Source organism: Salminus brasiliensis, chromosome 18, assembly GCF_030463535.1.
Source record: "Salminus brasiliensis chromosome 18, fSalBra1.hap2, whole genome shotgun sequence".
NCBI lineage: Eukaryota > Metazoa > Chordata > Actinopteri > Characiformes > Bryconidae > Salminus > Salminus brasiliensis.
In genome coordinates, this window is record NC_132895.1 from 21,433,892 (window position 1) to 21,439,891 (window position 6,000).

The window sequence follows — 6,000 nt, forward strand, 5'->3', positions numbered from 1 at the left end:
AGTTTTCGATTGTCGAGTGTCTGGTGAGTCTCAGCTTTCTGCTCTTGGCTGACAAAAGTGAACCCTGATGTGGTCTTCTGCTGTTGAGTAGATCATCTGCCTCAAGGTTTAAAGTACTGTGCATTATGTGATGCTTTTCTGCTCAACACAATTGCAGAGAGTAAAAAAACCCTACAAGATTGTATGCATTGCACTGCTGCTGCATGATTGGCTGATTTAAATAATTGCATAAATGTGTAGATATACTGGTGTTCCTTATAAAGTACAGTGTACTATTCTCATACGACTCTTCTATGGCCATTCCTCAGTCAGTTCAGTATATTAGGAACACTATGCGATGAAAAGTTAATAAGCTAAAGAGTGAACCCTTCCAAACACAGTGCAGGACTGCATTGATCCCTGGTATTAGGCTGTAAATACACCTGTTGCAACAGTGTTTCCAGCACCAGATCAAGATGATTTTGTCAAACACTCAACATTGATGTCCAAGATATGAAACATGACAGCTATAATTGAGCAGAATGGAACCTATTTCCTGTAACAACTGTGTGTGAGAAGACACAGTGTGAGCTGACCCTTGTGTGTAAGCCCAGGTGTCTATTGGAGCCAGGCTGCAGTGATTGATGACAGTATATAGCTGCTGCAATGTTTGTCGCTGCAGCCACTTCTTTTCCCCCTGCAAGTGATCTGAAAATAGAGCTGGCGATTGCTCAGACAAAACTGCCATGGCAAAGCAATAGCTTTCTAATTTGTTAAGCTACAAGTGGCTTCTGCTAGGAATGCTTCCAGCTTCAGAACTTTCAAGGAACAGAAGTGAAAGAGGGTGAGAGCACCACTTCTTTGTGCCTTCATTTTGACATCCTAAATCATCAAGGCTGATACATGTGGGGTGCCTTCAAGGCCACCGGTTCTGCTTTAAGTGAACTTGTCAGGCTCAGTGGGTAAAGCCTAGAAGTCTCATTGCAGGGAGTCAAATTTTCACAGGATGAGAATACAGGAAGCAGGAAGGCACTGAAGTAGAAATAACTTTTTTCTGTAGAAAAAAACACTGTTACATAACAATACTAATCCTGAGCAAGAGTGGATGCATAACACAAAATGACTCACTTGAGAAGTGATTGTGAGTAAGGCTCTGTTTGAATCGGGAGGCAGGATGCTCAAGAGAGGGAAAGTAGGGATGACAACTTGCAAATAAAAAAAAAGGATAGGGATGGAGGGAAGCGGAGGCGTAATCTCAGGTGTAAGTAAGACCTCTGGTTGTGCATCATTCTTGTTGTCAAGCCCAAAATAAGGAACTTTGGGTCTAAGCTATATTTGTTTATGGGGGAAAGTGAATCGCCCCATTGCAGCTTGTAGTAAAAAAGGATGTGCAAAATGATTTCCCCCAGATGTCACTGGTTTCTATGATTGAGCAGGGTTGGGAGGGTTCCTTAAAAAATGCATTGCTGGAGCAAAACCTCATCTCTAAAGGACAACGTCTTATTTCCTTATAGCTTATATTTTCAAAGATAATGTAAAAAGATTATAAAGGGTTAAGTTATTCTTGTGTTCAGCTACAATGGTCTAAACTGGTTCATGCTGTTCATTAGAAGGGATGTCTTTGAGGCCTTTACCGTGCAATTAAACAGCTGAATAGTCAGGTAAAAGGTGCTCAACCAGCTCATCAGAAGTTAAAGCAGCAGTGTTAAGCAGCATTGTCATACTGGGAGCATGTTATTCCTTATATACATTATTGAACACTGGCTTTTGTGCTCGGTTTCTAGTTTTGCTCCCCAGTAAAGGTCAGGAATTCGCCGTCAACCATTTTTCTACCGTGGTAGCTGACTCCAGTGTCTGTGTATCTTGGGGAAACAAGCAAGCGAACAAACAAAACAGAATAGGTGTTTGTTTCAGTCATAAAGTCAGAAATCCGCAGAACAGATTGATGTTGGAACAGGGCCATGCACAGCCTGTCTGGGGAGCAGGTGCTAAAACGGGAGTAAAAAGGTTTAAATAGGGGAGAATTTATAGGGATTAATGGCTCCAAAGGCTCCAAGCCAGAAAATCAGTGAGCTGCTGATTGAGATCCCAGACTCTTCTGCCTTTTCTTTGCCTATTATGAGGTCTGCACCATATATTGTTTGTTTATTGCTATCCCAATTTCGGCCTTTGCATTATTGATATTAAAAAAAAGGCTGCAGTATGCAAATGGGTCCTCTTTTTTTATTGGGTAATGTCAGCATCCCAGCTCCTGGGAGTTCCTGGGGGTGTTTTAATGAATCACACAACTGAAGTGATCCAACAAACAAATAACTTTGGCCACAATAATGCAGGTCTAAAGATGAATCCAAAATGATATAACTGCAATATGGTGCTATGTCCATGTCATGCCTCTCAAACCGCTTTTGGTTGCTCTTATGCACAATGTCTGGCACATGAAGGTCTGTGTGTGTGGGGACTGTGTGGGCAGCCCAACTGGGAAGCAGAAAGTTTTGTCTACGGGTTCCATGTTGGCCCCACTTATGGATCCCTGTGAATGGGACCAAGAGAGGTTGGATATGAGCCCTATTGGGGTTGTACACTGTATGTGGTTGCCTAGTGTGAGATAAAGGTGGGCAGTGAAGATGGAGCCCCAATTGGGTCCCTGTAACTAAACATGTACAAACCTATCTCAGTGCCCATGCTTAGCTGGAACCCATCCAGCCTACAATCCACACATGTGAGCCCCACATCAGGTTATAAACACTATTCAAGTGCATAACAATGCCTGGTCCCCGTAATTGCAGTTTGGTGCTGTGCGTCTTTAATGCTGTGCCACAGTGGTAATAAAGGAGGCCATGTTCCATCACTTTCATCTCTCATATTCTCAGTGTCATGTATTTGCTGAAGTGTAATGGGCTCATCAAATTAAGAGCTGTTGTTTAGGTCTTTTCCTCTTTTCCCACAAGGCTTTCGTTCCTTTTTTTATTATTAGTATTGTTATTTATTTATTTAGATTCTCCACTTCAGAGCATCCATCTCCTTTCTCTGTCTAATGAGTGTTTTGGGCTGCTGTGCAGCTCGGCAGTCTGTGGGGGGAATAGGACCAAGTCGAGAGCCATCTGTCAAACATTCTGGAGAATACAGGATTTAGAGAGAAATATCGACTCTCGTCATTCAAGCATGCATTCCGTTTTATTAAAATGTGCTGTTTTTCATCCTTCAGAAACTCTGGGGGTTAAAGAAACCTGGTTTAAAAACATCTGGAGAACAAAGCATCCACAGAACTTTCTGTAATACACTGTAAATAACAGTTCGTTTAATATTCCTCAGACACACCTCTTTACATCTTTCTTACTGGATCATTTATATCTACTCACTTTCCTTTAACATCTACTTACCCTGCTGGAAACCCTCCAGCTTCTGCTGGTAGTTGGTTTTAAATGGTTTAAGCTGGGCTTTGATGGTCAAAGTGCTTGAACAACTGGTTGTACCATGGAAAACACTCCCTATGCTGGTAAACCAGGTCTTGACCAGCATGTTGTATGGTGTGATTTGATCATGCTTGGTCTTGCTGGTCATGATGGTCAACCAGGTCAAGCCTGGTCATACTGGTTCTCTAGCCTATTCAGGTGTTCGTGCTTATAGACCAGCTAAACCATCCAACTCAAACAAAAACACCTACAAACAACATACAAATACCCTATGTTGGTTAAGAGCTAAGCTGGTCAACCAGCTTAACCTTAGCAGGGTACTTGCTCACCAACACAGATCTATTGTACAGTGTGTAGCAGCCCTGGTGAAAACAGACCAGATGTAATTCTGATTCTTTTCTAGCCTCCTCACTTGACCCTGCTGTCAAACTAGGTGTTTTTCAGGGAACACCTAGAACAAGACTGCCAGGACTTGTGAAACAATGTGCTTTGATATGATTCTTGAGTCTTTTGACAGCAAGTGTTTCCTCCTTTCACACCTCCCATTAAAATCAATTGTGAGTTGCACCTTTCTAATGGTAGATTCTGTACTTTTACATCAGCGGTGGCAAGAGGTACCTGTAGATCCCTCGTTTTTAGATGTTTTAGGATCTTAGGAGACTTCTTTACACATCTTGTGGTCTGCTGTTGGGCTGAACTTGCTAGGAGTCTGACCTGGCCATGTTGGGACATGTTTTAAATGTTCTCCAGTTGTAAATGATTTAGCGGACAGTGGAACATCTGATTTCCAATTGTTCGAAGATCTTTTAAAAATCCCTTTTCCCTGACTCATTTCTTCATTTTTATGTTTAGTTATATAACCTCCTTCTCTGTGTTGTTTATTAAGATTAAATGTCCATACGTTTAAATATGTTAAAAGAAGACAAATGTTTTCATGCCGTGTCCTAATTTGCATTACAATTAGTTGGGAGTTTATCAGGTATATCTTCCATGTAGCTGCACACCCTGGCCATTTTATCAGAAACACCTACCACACAGGTGTACTTCATAGGTTTCCAACTAACGCTGTAATCTGTCTGTCAATCCCCCTCTGACCTATCCATCAGTGGAAAAGGTTACGACAGGACCACCACTGACCAGACATTATTTGTATGGTGGGCTGTTCTTAGCACAGTAGTGAAAGCAACATGGTGGTGGCATGATAGTGTGTGTTTTGCTGTTGTCAGTGTACCAGGCACAGCAGTGTTGCTGGCAGGGCACCTCATTGTCACTGATGGGTTGGGAGTAGTCTACAAACCACAGCCAACAGATGTCCTGTGGTCAGAAACATGACCACTAATTAAGGGATAGATGATGAACACTGCAAATTGTGATGAACAACAGATGGCTGTCAGTCAGTGACTGTAAACCTACAGTGCAGTTGTTGGGTAGGTATACCTGAAAGTGTGAGCACCCCTGGTCAAAATCTGTTACTGTGAATTGATAAATTAGTAAAGGATGACCTGATTCCCAAAAGGCGAAACAAGACTACTCTATTTCTTGCAAGCCCAAAGCATCCCTTACAGAAGAGTATATTTAATGTTCTATTTTGTCAATTAAACTTGAGTAAATTGGAGTTTACGAATGTGCTGCTTTTGTATGGAATGATTTTTGTGCCAAAAATAGGATCTGAATTACTTTTCAACATTAAATTGTTTAAATGTGTATTTATGACTCTAAAAATCTTAAAAATTCAGTGAATCAAATTCAGATTCAAGTCTCAGAAACACTCAACATCCGGGTACGTAGGAAAAGCAAACGAACACTGAGTCACTCGTCGCCGTTTCAGCCAATCAGCGGTCACCAAAAAACGCGCGCTTGAAGAGATTCCAAACGAGAAGAAGCTCCTCTCAGCTCCTCTCTGCTCCTCTCAGCTCTCAGGTAAGAAGCAGTTCAGTACTTTGTCGCAGTTTAAGTGCATATGTATTATTTTGATATTTATGCGCTCTGTATTTTAACTGTTCGTGCCTCAGACACAGTTAGTTTGTGAGCTGGCTGGTAAAGCCAACTGTCTAGCGTTGACTCCTAATGGCGCCGAATTGAAGCGCAGGTCAGTTGAGCTGTGAGCAGTTAAACGTTTAACTGACGAGAAGGTGTGAGAAGGTGATGTTTCTGTGAAGATACGGGTTAACGTCCTGTCTTTGCTTCCTCTTTACCTTAGTACACACATTTATTAGCCAGTACAGGTCACCCTGCCCTGCCCTGCCCTGCCCTGCCCTGCTCACTGCGCTAACGTTTGATGTATTAGCTCGACCTTTCCTGTTATTTCTGGGCTGTACTAATATTACTAAAGTAATACTAGCTAGTACTACTGTACGAAAATTACTATTATAATATTACTAGGAGTTACCTCATTTTTTTAGTAGCAGCGAACGCTGAAAAGAGTGAAAACTTTGTGTCTTTAAATCCAGAAAGATTTACAAACATTTTGTAATGACTTGTAACTTATGAATTTATAGTTATAAATTCTGCACGGCATCTGCCAAATTTGCTTTCCCAAGACAGAACTGGACAGGCAAGGCCAAGGTGTTGTGGTCTCACTAAACAGATAAAACCACTAGCTGCCAGT